The following is a 21,565-nucleotide window of genomic DNA, read 5'->3' on the forward strand; positions in this document are numbered from 1 at the left end:
CCCAGGGGTCCCCAAATTACGGGCCGTGTGAAAGAAGCATTAATGCTGCTTGTTGTCAACACCCATATAGCTAGCATATATGTAATACACATATATATTAATTGTTGTCTTCATTAGACAAATGCTCAAGGAATGAAGAAGTAGTTTGCTGTGTTTCAAATGTGCTTGTCAGTCCCCTAACGGCGTGTACCAAATTTTGCAATGAATCAATGAAACACCCGTAGGTTACAGTGCGTGGTTTTTTTTGTAGAGCTGTGTGAGAAATGTCAGGTCAATCCCACTGATTGGGGTCAATAACTGTTAGGAGTGTCCCAATCTGATATTAACATCAGATATCAGTCGGTTATCAGCAAAAAAAACAACAACTGGTATCATATGATATCGGCTTGTATCTAAAATCTCTGCTAATAACTCCTGCAGAGTATTTACTTGCACAAAGCTGGACTGCCAGATAACAACACTTTTGTGCCGATTTCCGATATTGTCCAACTCTTAATTACCGATTTCCGATATCAACCGATCCAACAGTCTTGGAATGAACACATAATTATGCCTAATTTTGTTGTGATGCCCCGCTGGATGCATTAAACAATGTAACCAGCTTTTCCAAAATAAATCAACTCAAGTTTTGTAAAAATAAAAAAAAACAACAACATGGCACTGCCATATTTATTATTAAAGTCACAAAGTGCATTATTTTTTTTAAACATGCCTCAAAACAGCAGCTTGGAATTTGGGACATGCTCTCCCTGAGAGAGCATGAGGAGGGTGAGGTGGGGGGTCTGTATATTGTAGCGTCCCGGAAGAGTTAGTGCTGCAAGGGATTCTGGGTATTTGTTCTGTTGTGCTTATGTTGTGTTACGGTGAAGATGTTCTTGTTTGGTGTGGGTTCACAGTGTGGCGCATATTTACAACAGTGTTAAATTTTTTTACACGGCCACCCTCAGTGTGACCTGTATGGCTGTTGACCAAATATGCCTTGCATTCGCTTGTGTGTGTGAAAAGCCGTAGATATTACGTGATTGGTCCAGCACACAATTGCAGTGCCTTTAAGGTTTATGGGCGCTCTGTACTTCTCCCTACATCCGTGTACACAGCAGCGTTTTAAATAGTCATCAATTTTACTTTTTGAAACCGATACCGATAATTTGGAACCCGATACCGATAATTTCCAATATTACATTTTAAAGTATTTATCGGCCGATAATATTGGCAGTCCGATATTATCTGACATCCCTACTAAATATTATCCCATAAGTACACAAGTTTGATGTTTGTATTTTTATTTTAGTGAAATAGTTTTAAAAAAGGTAAATATGGTAGGCTACAGCTAAGCACACAAACTAGATATATGCAATTGAACAATATTGCTGTCTAAAAGTTCAAATTAAAGTACCACTGATAGTCACACACACACACACTAGCTGTGGTGAAATGACTCCCTGCATTTTTGACCCATCCCCTTGTTCTACCCCCTGGGAGATGAGGGGAGCAGTGAGGGAATCATTTTTTGGTGATTTAACCCCCAATTCCAACCCTTGATGCTGATTGCCGGCTCCCATTTTTATAGACTTTGGTATGACTTGTAAAACCAAACTTCAGTTTAGGAAAGCTTACCGGTGCTGTATGTAAACAAACAAAACTAAGTGGATAAGACAAAAGCGGTGCACACAACATTAGTTAATATAAACAAGCATCAGTTAATTATTGTTGCATATTACTTATATACAAAGTTTTTAAGGCAGATGCGTATTTGAAAGAATCCACTATAACATTTTTTAGAAATTATTGTGACCACAAGGTCACCAAAACACAAATTACCACTCACAAGCACACGTCAAAAGCATAAATCTGTCATAAATGTAGTTAATAATTTCACTTGGTCAAACTTTCTGACATTCCGCACTACAAAATAAAAGTATCGTATTTATTGTGATTCCTGCTGGTTAGCTTGCACTAATAGGAAGACTAGGGTTTTCTTCATGTGTGCTGCTTTTGTAGTATTTTGTTTGCATGTGTCGGCGTTGTCTTCCGCCCGATTGTAGCTGAGATAGGCACCAGCGACCCCAAAGGGAATAAGCAGCAGAAAATGAATGGATGGAAGGATGTGTTGGCGTGGTTGTAGCTGAGTAGCCGAGATGTAAATGGAGCTACAGCAACATATTTGGGGTTAAAGGCCTACCGAAATGAGATGTTCTTATTTAAACGGGGATAGCAGCTCCATTCTATGTGTCATACTTGATCATTTCGCGATATTGCCATATTTTTGCTGAAAGGATTTAGTAGAGAACACCGACGATAAAGTTCGCAACTTTTGGTCGCTAATAAATAAAACCTTGCCTGAACTGGAAGTAGCAGACGATGTGTGCTCCTCACATTGTTTATAATCATAGCCACCAGTAGCAAGAGCGATTTGGTCCGAGAAAGCGAGGATTTCCCCATTATTTGAGCGAGGATGAAAGATTTGTGGATGAGGAAAGTGAGAGTGAAGGACTAGAAAAAAAAAAAGACTATACAGTGGGAGCGATTCAGATGTTATTGGACAAATTTATTAGGATAATTCTGGAAAATCCCTTATCTGCTTATTGTGTTACTGGTGTTTTAGTGAAATTATAAAGTCATACCTGAAAGTCGGAGAGGTGTGGTGACCGCCAGTGTCTCTGATGGAAGCCATGGAGGAGCCAAAAAAGTCACAGCTGCCTCTTTGACAGCTGCAGGAGGGCGCAAGATCTGCTCATGTCTCCGGTAAGAGCCGACTTAGTACCACAATTTTCTCACCGAAACCTGCCGGTTGACATGTGGTAAAGAAACATGTTCACTTGACCGCTTTGTGTTATAGCTTCACAACAAACAAAGAAACACCGGCTGTGTTTTGGTTGCTAAAGGCAGCTGCAATCCACCGCTTTCCACCAACAGCCTTCTTCTTTGACGTCTCCATTATTAATTGAACAAATTGCAAAAGATTCAGCAACACAGATGTCCAGAATAATGTGTAATTATGCGATTAAATCGGACGACTTTTAGCCATGAGTGGTGCTGGGATAAAATGTCCCCTCCAACTGATAACGTCATCATTCCGCAATGTTTTCAACAGGACACTTAGCAGGAAATTTAAAATTGCAATTTAGTAAACTAAAGCGGCCGTATTAGCATGAGTTGAAATGTTTGGATTTCATCAATGACATATAAACTATCAGACTGCGTGGTCGCTAGTAGTGGCTTTCAGTAGGCCTTTAAGCCGGTGAAAAAGAGGCGTCGCTGCAGTGATGGCGGTGCTGAAAGAACAGCGACCATGGAGAGGAGGGGGTAGGGGTCAGCAGGGAGAGCAGGAAGGAGATGAAGCATGGCCGCTCCGTTATTCATGACCTACTGTATATAGCACAGAGGCCTCTACACTACTACCTCTCAACTGGTCGTAACATGAGGTGCAAATGTAATGACATCCAAGATCCGTATCAGAAATGCTACCTTAGCTGATTACCTTTTGTGTTTATTGTTGTGGTTTGCACTAATACCGTATTTTTTGGAGTATAAGTCGCTCCGGAGTATACGTAAGTCTCACCTGCCGAAAAGGCATAAAAAAGAAAGAAACAAACATATATGTCGCACTGGAGTATAAATCGCATTTTGGGGGGAAATTTATTTGATAAAATCCAACGCCAAGAATAGACATTTGAAAGGCAATTTAAAATAAATAAAGAATAGTGAACAACAGGCTGAATAAGTGTAGGTTATATGAGGCATAAATAAGCAACTGCTATGTTAACCTAACATATTATGGTAAGAGTCATTCAAATAACTATAACATATAGAACATGCTATACCTTTACCAAACTATCTCTCACTCCTAATCCATAAATCCCATGAAATCTTATACGTCAAGTCTCTTATGTGAATAATATTATTTGATATTTTACGGTAATGTTTTAATAGTTTCACACATAAGTCGCTCCCGGCCAAACTATGAAAAAAACTGTGATTTACAGTCCGAAAAACACAATATACAGTACTGTGCTACAGTCTTAGGCCGCCATTGGATATGCATTGTTGTGTTAGTATGTCATCCAGGAGAAGTCGCCTTCAAACTCTGCCAAGGCCAAATTATTGGGAAAAATTAAGATATTGTATGTCTGTTAGTAAGCAGGGCAGCACGGTGGAACAGGGGTTAGGGCATGTGCCTCAAAATACGAATGTCCTGAGTAGTCCTGGGTTCGATCCTGTGCTCGGGATCTTTCTGGGTGGAGTTTGCATGTTCTCCCTGTGACTGCGTGGGTTCCCTAATGGTACTCCGGCTTCCTCCCACCTCCAAATACATGCTTTTTGATTGATTGATTGATTGATTGATTGATTGATTGATTGATTGATTGATTGAAAATGTTATTGGTAGATTGCACAGTACAGTACATATTCCGTACAATTGACCAGTAAACGGTAACACCCCAATAAGTTTTTCAACTTGTTCAAGTCGGGGTCCACGTTCATCAATTCATGGTACAAATATATACTATCAGCATAATACAGTCATCACACAAGTTAATCATCAGAGTACGTACATTGAATTATTTACAATCCGGGGGATGAGATGTGGAGGGGGGGTTAAGTTTGGTTGATATCAGCACTTCAGTCATCAATAATTGCATCATCAGAGAACTGGTTATTGAAACAGTGTAGGTGTGACTTAGTAGGATATGTACAGCCAGCAGAGAACATAGTGAGCTCAGAAAGCATAAGAACAAGTATATACATTTGATTATTTACCATTCGGGGAGGTTTGATGCTGTTGGGGGAGGGTGTTAGTCTCGGGTTGAAGTTGCCTGGAGGTGTTCTTTTAGTGCGGTATTGAAGGAGGCTAGAGATGCACTTTCTTTTATACCTGTTGGGAGTGCATTCCATATTGATGTGTCATAGAAGGAGAATGAGTAAAGACCTTTGTTAGACAGGAATCTGGGTTTAACGTGGTTTGTGGAGCTCCCCCTGGTGTTGTGGTTATGGCGGTCATTTATGTTATGGAAGTAGTTTGACATGTTATATGGTATTGTGAATAAACTTGAAACTTAAACTTGAAACTACTTCGGTATCAAAGAGGTGTAGCGGATTTTATAGACTAGGCTCAGTGCAAGTTGTTTGACTCTGTCCTCCACCCTGAGCCAGCCCACTTTACCTGGGGATAGGTTGATTGGCAACACTAAATGGTCCCTAGTGTGTGAATGTTGTCTGTCTATCTGTGTTGGCCCTGTGATGAGGTGGCGACTTGTCCAGGGTGTACACCGCCTTCCGCCCGATTGTAGCTGAGATAGGCTCCAGCACCCCCCCGCGACACCCAAAAAAGGGACAAGCGGTGGGAAATGTATGGATGGATGTTACTAAGCAGTTAACTTCATGGTTAACTGCTTAGTAATTTGGTGTAATTTGAGTAGTTCCATTGAGGCCACAGCAATTTGACGGGTGAAAATAAAAGTCCTTTTAGCGTCTTTCCAAGTGATGTGCAGCTCTGTATTGAACTATCGATACCAGATCTTAATGCTCTAATGTTGGTTCTTGAACCAAAATATTGATACTTTTTATATTTTAGTTATTTGAGATAATGCATATCAGCAAAGGAACAAAGTGTAAAGCAGGGGTCTCAGACACGCCGTGAGACGTTATTTTGCGGCCCCCGCCTTAATATGAAAGTTTAATGTTAGTGCGGTCCACAAGTTTTATATGAATGGCGCTTGACAGGTTTGTGTTATTTGGATTCAAAATGGCTCTTTCAACATTCTGGGTTGCCTACCCCTGCATTAGTGGAAAAGTGGCAAGTGAGTGAAAGCGACAGAGACGTTGCCATGGAGACGAGAGTTTTCTTACATGCCTGGCTGCAGTCACACCGTGACACCTGTCTGTCAGTAATAACTTGGACCAATTTAAATTATTTGTTTTTTTTATTGTTTAATTTGCATTGCCTCACACTTCCCCGTCTATTATCCGCTGACCGCCGTGTTGCTGTAGGGAGGAAAAAGGAACAACACACATTGCAGAAATAACATAATTCTCCGTGTGTCGGCAAAATACAAATATATTCAACAACCCCAAACATGTCTTTTTCAAAGCCTTCAGTGAAGAGAAAGGTTAGTGATGAGCAAAGAAAATTCCATGAAAAGTGGGAGATGCAATATTTTTTTGTTTTTTGGGACCCCGACATGTCTTATTTGCACTGAGAAAGTTGCGGTGCACAAGGGATACAATTTGAAATTTCATTATTAGGGCTGCGAATCTTTGGGTGTCCCACGATTCGATTCAATATTGATTTCTTGGGGTCGCGATTCGATAATATATCGATTTTTTTTTTCGATTCAACGCGATTCTCGATTCAAAAATGATATTTTTCTGATTCAAAAGGATTGTGTATTCATTCAATACATAGATTTCAGCAGGATCTACCCCAGTCTGCTGACATGCTAGCAGAGTAGTAGATTTAAAAAAAAGCTTTTATAATTGTAAAGGACAATGTTTTTTAACTGATTGCAATAATGTAAATTTGTTTTAACTATTAAAGGAAGCAAAAATCAGACTTATTTTATCTTTGTGAAAACATTGGACACAGTGTGTTGTCCAGCTTATGAGATGCCATGCAAGTGTAAGCCACTGTGACACTATTGTTCTTTTTTATTATTTTTATAAATGTCTAATGATAATGTCAATGAGGGATTTTTAATCACTGCTATGCTGAAATTATAACTAATATTGATACTGTTGTTGATAATATTCACTACTTTTGTTTTGTTCTGTGTGGTGTTTGTGTCTCCTCTCAATTGTTCTGTTTATTGCAGTTCTGAGTGTTGCTGGCTCAGCTTTGGTTCTGGAATTGGATTGCATTGTTATGGTATTGCTGTGTATTGTTTTGTTGGATTGATAAAAAATAGAATAAAAATTAGATTTTTAGAAAAATGACAATCGATTCTGAATCACACAACTTGAAAATCGCGATTCGTATTCGAATCGATTTTTTACAAACCCCTAGTCATTATACAACTAGACACGTGGAGGAGTATGCACATTTTTTTTAGGAAATCTTTTCTTGCGGCCCAGCCTCACCCAGACTCTGCAGCCAGTGGCCCCCAGGTAAAGTGAGTTTGAGACACCTGGTGTAAAGTAACTAATGGAGATCTAAAATGAAAGGCGATTGGTGGGTATTACTTTTTCTTCCACTTAGATAAATACGTAACTTGCAACTGCAAAGGCAAATTGCGCTGGGCTCAATCATTCAGTCTGTTATTTGTTTATTTAAGAAAAGGACTGGCAAAAAAAAAAAAGTCAGAAGGTGTATGTGTCCTCTTAATGTAGTCTGGAGACTACATCAGAGATATTCAACTACAGTCGTGGTCAAAAGTGTACGTACACTTGTAAAGAACATGATGTCATGGCTGTTTTGAGTTTTCAATCATTTCTATAACTTTTTTTTGTGATAAAGTGATTGGAGCACATACAGGTGCTGTTCATATTATTAGAATATCATGAAAAAGTTGATTTATTTCAGTAATTATATTCAGAACGTGAAACTTACATATTATATCAATTCATTACACAGATAGTGATATATTTGAAATGTTTATTTCTTTAAATTTTGATGATTAGTACTGACAATTACTGAAAATTCCAAATTCAGTATCTCAGAAAATTAGAATATTAGTTAAGACTAGTACCAAAAAATATTTTTTAGAAATGTGGGCCAAGTGAAAAGTATGAAGATGTAAAGTTTCAGCATGTATGGCAATCAATACTTAGTTGCAGCTCCTTGCTGCAGCAATACATGGAGTCCAGCAGTCTGTTGCACCCTCAGGTGTTATGAGAGTCCAGGTTGCTTTAATAGTGGCCTTCAGCTCTTCAGCATTGTTGGCTCTGGCATCTGGCATCTTCCGCTTCACAATACCACATAGCTTTCCTACGGGGTTAAGGTCAGGTGAGTTTGCAGGCCAGTCAAGAACAGGGATACCATGGTCCTTAAAGCAGGTACTGGTAGATTTGGCACTGTGTGCAGGTGCCAAGTCATGTTGGAAAATGAAATCTTCACCTCCATAAAATTGGTCGGCGGCAGGCAGCATAAAACGTCCTGGTAGACTGCTGCATTGACCCTAGACCTCAGGAAACCCAGTGGACCAACACCAGAGGATGACATGGCACCCCAGACCATTACCCATTGTGGACATTTGACACTGGACTTCAGGCAACGTGGATTCTGTGCCTCTCCTGTCTTCCTCCAGACTCTGGGACCTTGATTTCCAAAGGAGATACAACATTTACTTTCATCTGAAAACATAACTTTGGACCACTCAGCAGCAGTCCAGTCCTTTTTGTCTTGAGCCCAGGCGAGACGCTTTTGACGTTGTCTCTTATTCAAGAGTGGCTTTACACAAGGAATGCGACAGCTGAAGCCCATATCTTGCATACGTCGGTGCGTGGTGGTTCTTGAAGCACTGACTCCAGCTGCAGTCCACTCTTTGTGGATCTCCCCCACATTTTTGAATCGGTTTAGTTTGACAATCCTCTCCAGGGCACGGTTATCCCTCTTGCTTGTACACTTTTTTCTAGCACATCTTTGTCTTCCCTTGGCCTCTCTATTAATGTGCTTGGACACAGAGCTCTGGGAACATCCAACCTCTTTGGCAATGACCTTTTGTGTCTTGCCCTCCTTCTTTAAAGTATCAATGGTCATCTTTTGGACAGTTGTCAAGTCAGCAGTCTTCCCCATGATTGAATCAAAACGAGAGACCATTTAAAGGCTTTTCCAGGTGTTTTGAGTGAGTTAGCTAATTAGAGTGTGGCACCAGGTGTCTTCAATATCTGACCTTTTCACCATATTCTCATTTTCTGAAATGGTGAATTTAGGGTTTTCATTGGTTGTCAGCTATAATCATCTCCTTTTGGGCAAAAAACACTTGAAATGTATCAGTCTGTTTGGAATGAATGTATACATTAAACAAGTTTGACTTTCTAAATGGAATTACTGAAATAAATCAACTTTTTCATGATATTCTAATAATATGACCAGCACCTGTACTTGTTGGTCACAAAAAACATTCATGAAGTTTGGTTTATTATAACTCTGCTGAAGTGTGACCAAATCTGCTGGGTCAAAAGTATACGTACAGCAATGTTAATATTTGCTTAGATGTCTATAGGCCTGCGATGAGGTGGCGACTTTACCAGGGTGTACACCGCCTTCCGCCTGATTGTAGCTGAGATAGGCACCAGCAAATCTCCCCCCCCCCCCCCCCCGGAGCCCCAAAAGGGAATAAGCGGTAGAAAATGGATGGATGGATGTCTATAGGCAAGTTTGACTTTTCGTTTTACTGTCACAAAATAGCATTTTTTTTTTTTTTTTTCACGGAGATTAAAAAAGTCTGTTTTTGTCAAATCATCTTTTTAATTTGTTAATTTCATCTGTTATTAAATGATAAATAATGATAAACGGGTTGTACTTGTATAGCGCTTTTCTACCTTCAAGGTACTCAAAGCGCTTTGACACGACTTCCACATTCACACACACATTCACACACTGATGGAGGGAGCTGCCATGCAAGGCGCCACCCAGCACCCATCAGGAGCAAGGGTGAAGTGTCTTGCTCAGGACACAACGGACGTGACGAGGTTGGTACTAGGTGAGAATTGAACCAGGGACCCTCGGGTTGCACACGGCCACTCTCCCACTGCGCCACACCGTCTTTGTATTAGCTTTTGTGTGTTGTCTCCTGAACAAAATGCAGTTGTATGATCTGCAAATAATAGTTATCTCTTTTAAGATGGAATTTTTGACACAGCCCTTGTACTGGACTTCAATATTAGGTTTTGTTAAGGATCTAGAAATGTTAACACAACACATCAGAAACATTACAGAAAGTTAACTTTGATTCTGCTGCTTCAGGCATTCAAGTCCCAACGCCCTTGAGTGTGTGCGAGTGTGTTTGTGCGTGTGTGTGTGTGTGTGTGTGTTGACTGTAGTGTTGACTATACGCGTTATATCCTGCTTTTTTGTCTTCTTTGGGCAAAACACTCCTTGACAGTCATGTGGCACCACGCTCAAAACCCCCAAAAGGAATTTTCCATAACCACCCACCTGACCCTCTTCCAACGTCATCCTCGTTCCTTATCCTCCTTTTTGCTTTCAGCCCTTCTCACGCCTTGTTTCTGTGATCCTATTTAACCCTATCTGCCTCTCCATCATCTATCCCCGGAGATCTCAGCCCTCATTTTGCCATCTTTCACTACTTCATTTTCTTCTTACCATACCCTCCTTTTCTGCTCACTTCTACCCCCTTTCTGGACTTTGTGAGTGGAACACAGATTTTGTCAGACATTTATAAAACCGGATTAGCTCGGATCACCTTCACACACACACACACACACACACACACACACACACACACACACATGGATGACTCCCACACCAGCATACAAAGTAGTCTTGGCACTGCCTACACCCAATTTGTATGAAAAGTATGCCGACACAAGTGGTGACATGCTCATTTTTGACATGTTGCTTTCCGTTCTCTTTTCTGAAGGATGGCAAAAAAAGTTAGTTTTATGATTAAACGGGATGGCATTCAGGTTAACTGTCAGAAGTATGTGTTTGCATGTGCAAACGTTAGCAAGCTCCTCCTTAAAGTTAAAGTAGCAATGATTGTCTCACACACACACCAGGTGTGGTGAAATGTGTCCTCTGCATTTGACCCATCACCCTCGATCACCCCCTGGGAGGTGAGGGGAGCAGTGAGCAGCAGCGGTGACGCGCCTGGGAATAATTTTAGGTGATTTAACCCCCAATTCCAACCCTTAATGCTGAGTGCCAAGCAGGGAATAATGAGTCCCATTTTTATGATCTTTGGTATAACTCGGCCGGGGTTTGAACTCCCAACCCACCGATCTCAGGGCGGACACTCTAACCACTAGGCCTAGTTCATGAAGAATAACGTAAGATATTGAGACACTACTATTTTTGATTCCAGGGTGGAGGAAATGTTTGTCAAGATTTAAAAAATAAAAAGAAAATAAATTCCTCTATTAAAGCTGAAAATCTTGCAAAGTGCCATATAGTCGTGCTATATGTCTTCCATATTTGTTACATAGCACATTGCACATAATAAACTTATAGAATATAAAGGTGCCAAATAGGAGCCAAAAGCTAGGTTCCATCTAGCTAGGTTGATGACCTAAGATCAGGGTAGCATACTTGCCAACCTTGAGACCTCCGAATTTGGGGTGGGCGGGGTGGTCCAGGGGGTGGGGTTAAGCGGGGAGGAGTATATTTATAGCTAGAATTCACTGAAATTCAAGAATTCAAGTATTTCATATACATATATATATATATACATATATATATACATAAATATATATATATATATATATATATATATATGTATATTTAGGCTGCAAATCTTTGGGTGTCCCACGATTCGATTCAATATCGATTCTTGGGGTCGCGATTCAATTATAAATCACATTTTTTTCTCGATTCAACGCGATTCTCGATTCAAAAACTAAATTTTTCCGATACAAAACAATTCTGTATTCATTCAATAGATAGATTTCAGCAGGATCTACCCCAGTCTGCTGACATGCTAGCAGAGTAGTAGATTTTTTATAATTGTAAAGGACAATGTTTTATCAACTGATTGCAATAATGTACATTTGTTTGAACTATTAAAGGAAGCAAAAATATGACTTATTTTATCTTTGTGAAAACATTGGACACAGTGTGTTGTCCAGCTTATGAGATGCCATGCAAGTGTAAGCCACTGTGACACTATTGTTCTTTTTCATTATTCTTATAAATGTCTAATGATAATGTCAATGAGGGATTTTTAATCACTGCTATGCTGAAAGTATAACTAATATTGATACTGTTGTTGATAATATTCACTACTTTTGTTTTGTTCTGTGTGGTGTTTGTGTCTCCTCTCAATTGTTCTGTTTGTTGCAGTTCTGAGTGTTGCTGGCTCAGGTTTGCTTTTGGAATTGGATTGCATTGTTATGGTATTGCTCTGTAATGTCCATCCTCGTTCTATTCTCTGTCACTATCTTATTTTGGACATTACTACTTGCCGTAGTTTTGAAGCAATGCATGATGGGATTCCGGATGTTATGTTTCAGTGTATTAATGTGCCGGCTGGAATAAACACTCGTTGAGAAATAGCTCTGTGCCTGCCTACTTTATGGGTTATAAATAAACCTATGGATAACGGAGACATATATAATAGTTTTCTTCTTGTTGTGTGTGCAGTTTTGGACTCTCCAAAAGCCGTAGATGTTATAACTTGACTGGGCCAGCAAGTTGTTTATAAGGAGGAAAAGTGGACGTGACAACAGGCTGTCCTCACTCAGGTCCGGCTAGAAATTGGAAGAAATTCGGGAGAATGGTTGTCCTGAGAGATTTTTGTGAGACGCACTGAAATTCGGGAGTCTCCCAGAAAATTCGGGAGGCTTGGCAAGTATGCAGGGTAGATCAAGAAGAAAGTGACCATAGGAGTTAATGTGCATGAGGCAGATGGAGAGGTGCTAAATTGTTGCATATAATAATTGTGCTGAAGGTAGAAAATAAACATCTTCTTTGGCCTAGTAAGTTAAAGTGCTGGTGGTATTGCACATACTCCTATTATGCAAGTAGTTAGCAATAACAAATGTATTTATGCATGGAAAATTGGACCAAAAAAAGTACAGAGATCCGATAATATCAGACTGCCAATATTATCGGTCGATAAATGCTTTAAAATGTGATATTCGAAATTATCAGTATCGGTTTCAAAAAGTAAAATGTTTGCCTTTTTCAAACGACGCTGTAAGGAGTGATACACGGACATAGGGAAAAGTACAGAGAGCCAATAAACCTTAAAGGCACTGCCTTTGCATGCCAGCCTAATCACATAATATCTACGGCTTTTCACACACACAAGTAAATGCAAGGCATACTTGGTCAACAGCCATACAGGTCACACTGAGGGTGGCCGTATAAACAACTTTAACACTGTTACAAATATGCGCCACACTGTGAACCCACACCAAACAAGAATGACAAACACATTTCGGGAGAACATCCGCACCGTAACACAACATAAACACAACAGAACAAATACCCAGAACCCCTTGCATCCCTAACTCTTCCTTGACACTACAATACACAACCCTTCTATCCCCAACCCCACCCACCTCAACCTCCTCATGCTCTCTCAGGGAGAGCATGTCCCAAATTCCAAGCTGCTGTTTTGAGGCATGTTAAAACAAATAATGCACTTTGTGACTTCAATAATAAATATGGCAGTGCCATGTTGGCATTTTTTTCCATAACTTGAGTTTATTTATTTTGGAGAACCTTGTTACATTGTTTAATGCATCCAGCGGGGAATCACAACAAAATTTGGCATGATTATGTGTTAACTCCACGACTGTATGTATTGGTATCGGTTGATATCGGAATCGGTAATTGTGAGTACGACAATATCGGAATATTGGCAAAAAAGCCATTATCGGACATCTTTAAAAAAAAAAAGCTAACATTAGTGTATCTACGTATGAAATATTGCACAAAACATGAATACATAACTTTTAGAATGGAAACAGTAATCTGCAGAAATCTATTGGAACTAATGTCAAGTATTTCTAGATTTCTTGTATATCCAAGCTCTTGTCCTTGAGTGTGATGTATCACCTTCAACCCATCAAATAATAAAGCCAAAACAAAGCCTTCTACGAGTAAAAACACGTAAAAAAACAAGTGTATGGAGAGCTTTTTTGCAAAGGGAAAAGGCCAGGGGCTCCCACTAATTCCACTAATGACTTTTTTAAGTATTCATTTTTCATGCACTTATTTGCTATATTTAACTGCCACACATGGAAGGCCGGTGCCTGAAAATAATGCCTTCATTAAACCGGTCCTTGGTGCAAAAAAGGTTGGGGACCCCTGCCATAGAGTATTTCAGTTTGTCCTTTCACTTGATGTGTTAGCTCGGAGGCTACTTGTAGGTTCACGCAGGACAGCTTTATGCAGTGTTTCTCAATTCTTTTCTGTTATGCCGCCCCAAAGAAGAAGAACATTTTTTCCCCCCCGCCCACCTACTGATCTGAGACGAGGATGTCGTTGTGGCTTGTGCAGCCCTTTGAGACACTCGTGATTTTGGGCTATATAAGTAAACATTGCTTGATTGACACTCTCCGCCGCGACTATAAACAGTATAGTTTGTCCATAACGTCTATGCTTAACGTTGGACCCAAATTAACATTAAATAAACAAAGAAATATAAATCAATTTACAGCTTAGAATAACTTTGTGTTTGGGTCTGTAACAGAAAATATTTAAAATGCATCAATTTTCCTGAAATTATAAAAAAAATAAAATCTGTTAAAGTAGCACTGATAGTCACACACACACTAGGTGCGGTGAAATGTGTCTTCTGCATTTGACCCATCCCCTTGATCACCCCTGGGAGGTGAGGGGAGCAGTGAGCAGCAGCTGTTAAACCGCTGAAATCCGAGTCTAAATCCGAGCTAATGTGGCTATATGTTGCTGTGGTAACCGCCATGTTGTTTGTATTGGCAGCACTGTGTGACGTCACAGGGAAATGGACAGTCGCATCGCAAATAGGGAACATCAAGAACTTTAAAGCTTTTTTTAGGGATATTCCGGGAGGTGTAAAATTTAGAAAAAAACTTCAAAAAATACAACAAGCCACTGGGAACTGATTTTTATTGTTTTTAACCCTTTTGAAATTGTGATAATGTTCCCCTTTAAATCTCATTGGCAAAGCAAAATGGTTGGCAGCACAATTCTTTTATGTATACCCTTATCCACCTCTTTCTCCCTCCAACCATTTCACTTCATCAATCAGTGTCTGCACCATCAGTCACCTGCTATTATGAATGCATTCAAATGCGAGCAAGGGGCTGCGTCCCTGACCGTGCAAAGTCAGCTGCAAAAGGCGACATTTTGACATGGCAGCACTTTTACGGTAAGTACTGACTGATGAGACACCGAGTTATGAAGAGGATTTTATAGTATGTAACGCTGCCAAAGGGTTGCAGAACACCTTTTCACACACAGGGTAAAAAAGGCTGAGGCGACGATCTCATACATGCACTACACACACTGCTAATTTGCAAAGGAAAAACACAGCAACGCCGTCCCTTGTCGCCACGGCGATAATCAACACAAGGTAGCACAAAACATACAACTCTCGTCACCAGCCTTGCTGCTAACAAAGTTGTGTTCAATGATATTCCCAAACCAAAATGGCTGCGGCTGCTATACCGTTTCATAACCTCATCCATTTCTTTCTCCCTCCAACCGTTTTTCATTTCAATACATGCTTCATCAGCTGGGGGACGTGGAGGGTGGGGGGGGGGGGGGGGGGGCAGCAATCCCTTATCCCAATTCTTGGTCGCCACAGCAACAGAAGTCAGATGACCTTGCCTGAGACTGCTGAGTCAGACATTGAAGATGGCTGAGAATGCAGTGTCTTACACACACATTTACAGGCAAGTGATGTGCATGCATACCCAATGTTCACCACATGCAATTTGGTAAATCTTTGATGGGAGGCATGAGTCAAAGCTGCAGATGAGTGCTGAATGTCATGAGGTCTCAGTCTCATGCGCTATTTGGGAAGCCTCAAGCCAGACCCAGAGCCAGAGTGTTAGATTTATAAAAACAAAGTAAATTCCAACAGACAAACATGTGATGCTATCATACAAGGAGGAGGTTTTTTTTCTTTTCTGCTCTGCCCCCCGTCTCCCTTGTGGACAGATTACGCATGTATTGAAACAGATGGTCGGAGTATGGAGGCAGATAGCGAAAACGAAATTGAAGAAGAAATTGAAGCTATTGAGCGAATAGCTATTGACGCTATTCGGCCATAGCGTGGGTGTACCTAATGAAGTGGCCCATAGCACGGCTGCCTTATTAGCATCGCCCGTAAAATGTGCGGACCAAACCATCAGGACTTTTGCATCTTGTGACACTGGAGCAACTTAAATCGATCGATTGGTAAGTGTTTGTTTCGCATTAAATGTGGGTATCTAGTTTCAAATGTACATACAGCTAGCGTAAATAGCATGTTAGCATCGATTAGCGTAGCATGTTAGCATCGATTAGCTGGCAGTCACGCCGCGACCAATTATGTCTGATTAGCACATAAGTCAACAACATCCACAAAACTCACCTTTGTGATTTGGTTGACTTAATGGTTGCAAATGCATCTGCAGGTTATCCATACATCTCTGTGCCATGTCTGTCTTAGCATCGCCGGTCAAATGTGGAGACACTCTGGTACATTCAATGGGGGTCTGGCGGCAGATTTCTTGCCAGTGGTGCAACTTGAATCGCTCCCTGTTAGTGTTGTTACACCCTCCGACAACACACCCACCAGGCATGATGTCTCCAAGGTTCCAAAAAATAGTCGAAAAAACTGAGAATAACAGAGCTGAGACCCGGTGTTTGTAATGTGAAAATGAAAATGGCGGCTGTGTTACCTCGGCGACGTCACATTCTGACGTCATCGCTAAAAGACCAATAAACAGAAAGGCGTTTAATTTGCCAAAATTCACCCATTTAGAGTTCGGAAATCGGTTAAAAAAAATAGATGGTCTTTTTCCTGCACCATCAAGGTATATATTGACGCTTGCATAGGTCTGCTGATAATGTTCCCCTTTAACCGAACTTTATTAGCAGTAAGCCTGCTGACAAAATCCCTGGTAGCATGTTCTGTGCTACTTCACATGTTCATCGCCATGGTGACAATCTGCTTCAGTGACAGGCTCTCCTCACTCCAGTAGGCACAAGACATTGAAACAACGTTGAGAACTTGTTGAATTAGCTCCTGACGTTGAGCAACTCAAATCTAGTATTGGAACAACATTCTTTTTAACGACATTTACTCGATGTCAGGCCAGGTTGCAACTACCTAACAACTATTTTGATAGTCGACTTGTCAACGACTATCTTAACGAATAGTCAACTAGTCAGATTATAAAGCTTGCACATATTCATTGGCTCTCACTTTTTACAGCGACTTTTAAAGTCCTACTGAAAGCCACTACTAGCCACCACACAGTCTGATAGTTTATATATCAATGATGAAATATTAACATTGCAACACATGACAATATGGCCGCTTTACTTTATTAAATTGCAATTTTAAATTTCCCGCGAGGTATCCTGTTGAAAACGTTGCGGTATGATGACGCTTATGATGACGCTTATGATGACGCCTGTTTGTGATGTTATTAGTTGGAGGGGACATATTAGCGCAGCACCACTTGCAGCTAAAAGTCGTCTCTTTTCATCGCATAATTACACAGTATTCTGGACATCTGTGTTGCTGAATCTTTTGCAATTTGTTCAATTAATAATGGAGAAGTCAAAGTAGAAAGATGGAGGTGAGAAGCTTTAGCCTTTAGCCACACAAACACACGGTGATTCCTTGTTTAAAATTCCTGGAGGTGAAGTTTTACTATGAATCAGAGCGGTCAAGCGAACATGGATCCCGACCACTTGTCAACCGGCAGGTTTCGGTTAGAAAATTGTGGTAAAAAGTCGCCTCTTACCGGAGATCAGCGGAGCTTCTGTCCTGCTGCAGCTTCGGGACTTCTCTCAGAGACAGGCGTCAACACACCCGTGGACACACCCCTCCGACTATCAGGTACTATGTAACTCACTAAAACACTAGCAACACAATAGAAAGATAAGGGATTTCCCAGAATTATCCTAGTAAATGTGTCTAAAAACATCTGAATCGCTCCCAATGCAATCACCCTTTTTTTTAACTTTATTTTTTTATTTTATTTTTTCCTAGTCCTTCACTCTAAATTTCCTCATCCACAAATCTTTCATCCTCGCTCAAATTAATGGGGAAATTGTCGTTTTCTCGGTCCGAATAGCTCACGCTGCTGGAGGCTCACATTATAAACAATGTGTGGATGTGAGGAGCTCCACAACCCGTGACGTCACGCGCACATCGTCTGCTACTTCCGGTACAGGCAAGGCTTTTTTATTAGCGAGCAAAAGTTGCTAACTTTATCGTCGATGTTCTCTACTAAATCCTTTCAGCAAAAATATGGCAATATCGCGAAATGATGAAGTATGACACATAGAATGGAGCTGCTATCCCCCTTTAAATAAGAACATCTCATTTCAGTAGGCCTTTAAAAGGGACAAGCGGTAGAAAATGGATGGATAGATGGATGATGGCGTGTACCCTCCAGAGGAAGCACCCTTGTCACCATGCTACCTTTGCAGCTGTAAAAAGTGCTGATTCTGCGTAGACTCTGCCGCTTTAAGTGCAGTGATGCATCCATCACAGGTCGTTTTTTATGGCCATGCACACTGTAACGATCATGCAGTTTTTTTTCCCGTGATGGAACACGACAAACATACTCTAACATCACATACAACAAACACAAAAATGAGAATATAACCTGTGTGTTTGTACAATGTAAAGCGCTTTGAGTCACTAGAGAAAAGCGCTATATAAATATAATTCACTTCACTTCACTTCAGCCCGAATGCAGCTGACGTAGGCCCCAGCGACCCCCCGCCACCCCGAAAAGGGACAAGCGGTAGAAAATGGATGGATGTTTTGAAGGTCATGATGTATAATCAACATTGTTTTAACGTCTTGTGCCTGCTGGGGAAATTAGACGCCACAACAAAACATTGTTTTCACGGTGGCAGAGGGGTTAGTGCGTCTGTCTCACAATACGAAGGTCCTGAGTAGTCAGGGTTCAATTCCGGGCTCGGGCTCTTTCTGTGTGGAGTTTGCATGTCCTCCCCGTGACTGCGTGGGTTCCCTCCGGGTACTCCGGCTTCCTCCCACCTCCAAAGACATGCACCTGGGGATAGGCCCCTCCCACCTCCAAAGACATGCACCTGGGGATAGGCCCCTCCCACCTCCAAAGACATGCACCTGGGGATAGGCCCCTCCCACCTCCAAAGACATGCACCTGGGGATAGGTTGATTGGCAACACTAAATGGTCCCTAGTGTGTGAATGTTGTCTGTCTATCTGTGTTGGCCCTGCGATGAGGTGGCGACTTGTCCGGGGTGTACCCTGCCTTCCGCCCGATTGTAGCTGAGATAGGCACCAGCACACCCCACGACACCAAAGGGAATAAGCAGTAGAAAATGGATGGATAGATGGGTTGCACCTAAATGACGCTCATGCTGTCTCTGGCACTATATTCCATAAAAATGACATTCATAATATGGCCCCGCCCACAACCTTAAAAGGGACATGCGGTAGAAAATAGATGGATGGATGGATGATGGAGTGGTAGTACCCTCCAGAAGAAGCACCCTTGTCACCATGCTACCTTTGCAGCTGTAAAAAGTGCTGACTCTGCGTAGACTCTGCCGCTTTAAGTGCAGTGATGCATCCATCACAGTTCGTTTTTTATGGCCATGCACACTGTAACAATCATGCAGTTTTTTTACCTGATGGAACACGACAAACATACTCTAACATCACATACAACAAACACAAAAAGGAGAATATAACCTGTGCGTTTGTACAATGTAAAGTGCTTTGAGTCACTAGAGAAAAGCGCTATATAAATATAATTCACGTCACTTCACTTCAGCCCGAATGCAGCTGACATAGGCCCCAGCGACCCCGTAAAGGGACAAGCGGTAGGAAATGGATGGATGTTTTGAAGGTCATGATGTATAATCAACATTGTTTTAACGTCTTGTGCCTGCTGGGGAAATTAGACGCCACAACAAAACAACGATGTGGTTTCACCTAAATGATGCTCATGCTGGCTCTGGCATTATTACATAAAAATGAGATTCATATTATTGCACCGCCCGCGACCTTAAAGGCCTACTGAAAGCCACTACTAGCCACCACGCAGTCTGATAGTTTATATATCAATGATGAAATATTAACATTGCAACACATGCCAATACGGCCGCTTTAGTTTACTAAATTGCAATTTTAAATTTCCCGCGAAGTATCCTGTTGAAAACATCGCGGAATGATGACGCTTATGTTGACGCGTGCTTGTGACGTTATTGGTTGGAGTGGACATTTTATCCCAGCACCACTCATGGCTAAAAGTAGTCTGCTTTAATCGCACAATTACACAGTATTTTGGACATCTGTGTTGCTGAATCTTTTGCAATTTGTCCAATTAATAATGGAGACGTCAAAGAAGAATGCTGTTGGTGGAAAGTGGTGGATTGCAGCTGCCTTTAGCAACCAAAACACAGCCGGTGTTTCTCTGTTTTTGTTGTGAAACTTTAATATGGAACAGAGCGGTCAAGCGAACATGTTTCTCTACCACATGTCAACCAGCAAGTTTTTGGATGAGAAAATTGTGATATTAAGTCGGCTCTTACCGGATACTTGAGCGGAGTTTGCATCCTCCTGCAGCAGCTGTCAAAAAGGCAGCTGCGACTTTCTTGGCTCCTCCATATGGCTTTGCTCAGAGACACTGGCGGTCAACGCAGCCCTCCGACTTTCAGGTATGACTTTATAATCTCACTAAAACACTAGTAACACAATAAGCAGTTAAGGGATTTTCCAGAATTATCCTAAATGTGTCTAATAACATCTGAATCGCTCCCACTGCCGTCGCCTTTTTATTTCAATTTCTTTTTCCTAGTGCTTCACTCTAACTTTCCTCATCCACAAATCTTTCATCCTCGCTCAAATTAATGGGGAAATCGTCGCTTTCTCGATCCAAATCGCTCTTGCTGCTGGTGGCTATGATTATAAACAATGTGAGGATGTGAGGAGCTCCACAACCCGTGATGTCACGCGCACATCGTCTGCTACTTCCGGTACAGGCAAGGCTTTTTTATTAGCGACCAAAAGTTGCAAACTTTATCGTGGATGTTCTCTACTAAATCCTTTCAGCAAAAATATGGCAATATCGCGAAATGATGAAGTATGACACATAGAATGGAGCTGCTATCCCTGTTTAAATAAGAACATCTCATTTCAGTAGGCCTTTAATGTCTTGTGCCTGCTGGGGAAATTAGACGCCACAACAAAGTAACAATGTGGTTACACCTAAATGTGTCTGGCACTATTACATAAAAATCACATTCATATTATGGTACTGCTCGCGACCTTAAAAAGGATGGATTATGGAGAGTACCCTCCAGAAGAAACATCCTTGTCACCATACTGCCTTTGCAGCTATAAAAAGTGCTGACTCTGCATCGACTCTGCCGCCTTAAGTGCAGTGATGCATCCGTCACAGGTCGTTTTTATGGCTGTAACGATCATGCATTTTTTTTCCCGTGATGGAACACGACAAACATACTCTAACATCACATACAACAAACACAAAAATGAGAATATAACCTGTGCGTTTGTACAAAAAACCCCTCAGAAGGTAACGCTGGTCGACCGGCGAGCCACGGAATTCTGCAGTAAACCGGGAGGGGCCATTCTCCCCCCCCCATTGGTTCCCGGAAATAAGAGGCTGCCACCCATTGGCCGGCGCCGGCCAGTCAGCGAAAAGACGCTCCGCGTCACGGTTGGTTAGCTGGGCGAATTGGGATGAAAGCAGGGTGCTTATTGGCGGAGCTGTTGGTG

The 21,565-nt window shown here is 41.3% G+C and overlaps 1 long non-coding RNA gene across 3 annotated transcripts in view; it reads right to left on the minus strand.

Annotated features, from left to right (window-relative positions):
• Nucleotides 1-21,395, minus strand: part of LOC133561485 (uncharacterized) — a 23,788-nt gene extending 2,393 nt beyond the window's left edge. Inside the window, exons 1-2 of one of the 3 annotated variants that reach the window (XR_009808709.1) lie at nucleotides 21,332-21,395; nucleotides 2,625-2,784 (exon numbers count right to left, since the gene is read on the minus strand). This is a non-coding gene — a long non-coding RNA (uncharacterized LOC133561485). Of the gene's footprint in view, nucleotides 1-2,624; nucleotides 2,785-4,758; nucleotides 4,884-16,184; nucleotides 17,053-21,331 lie in introns of those variants that run through there. The other 2 variants (XR_009808708.1, XR_009808707.1) reach the window with 2 other exon arrangements.
• Nucleotides 21,396-21,565: the final 170 nt, after the last annotated feature.

Source organism: Nerophis ophidion, linkage group LG11 (genome assembly GCF_033978795.1).
Source record: "Nerophis ophidion isolate RoL-2023_Sa linkage group LG11, RoL_Noph_v1.0, whole genome shotgun sequence".
NCBI classification, from domain to species: Eukaryota; Metazoa; Chordata; class Actinopteri; order Syngnathiformes; family Syngnathidae; genus Nerophis; species Nerophis ophidion.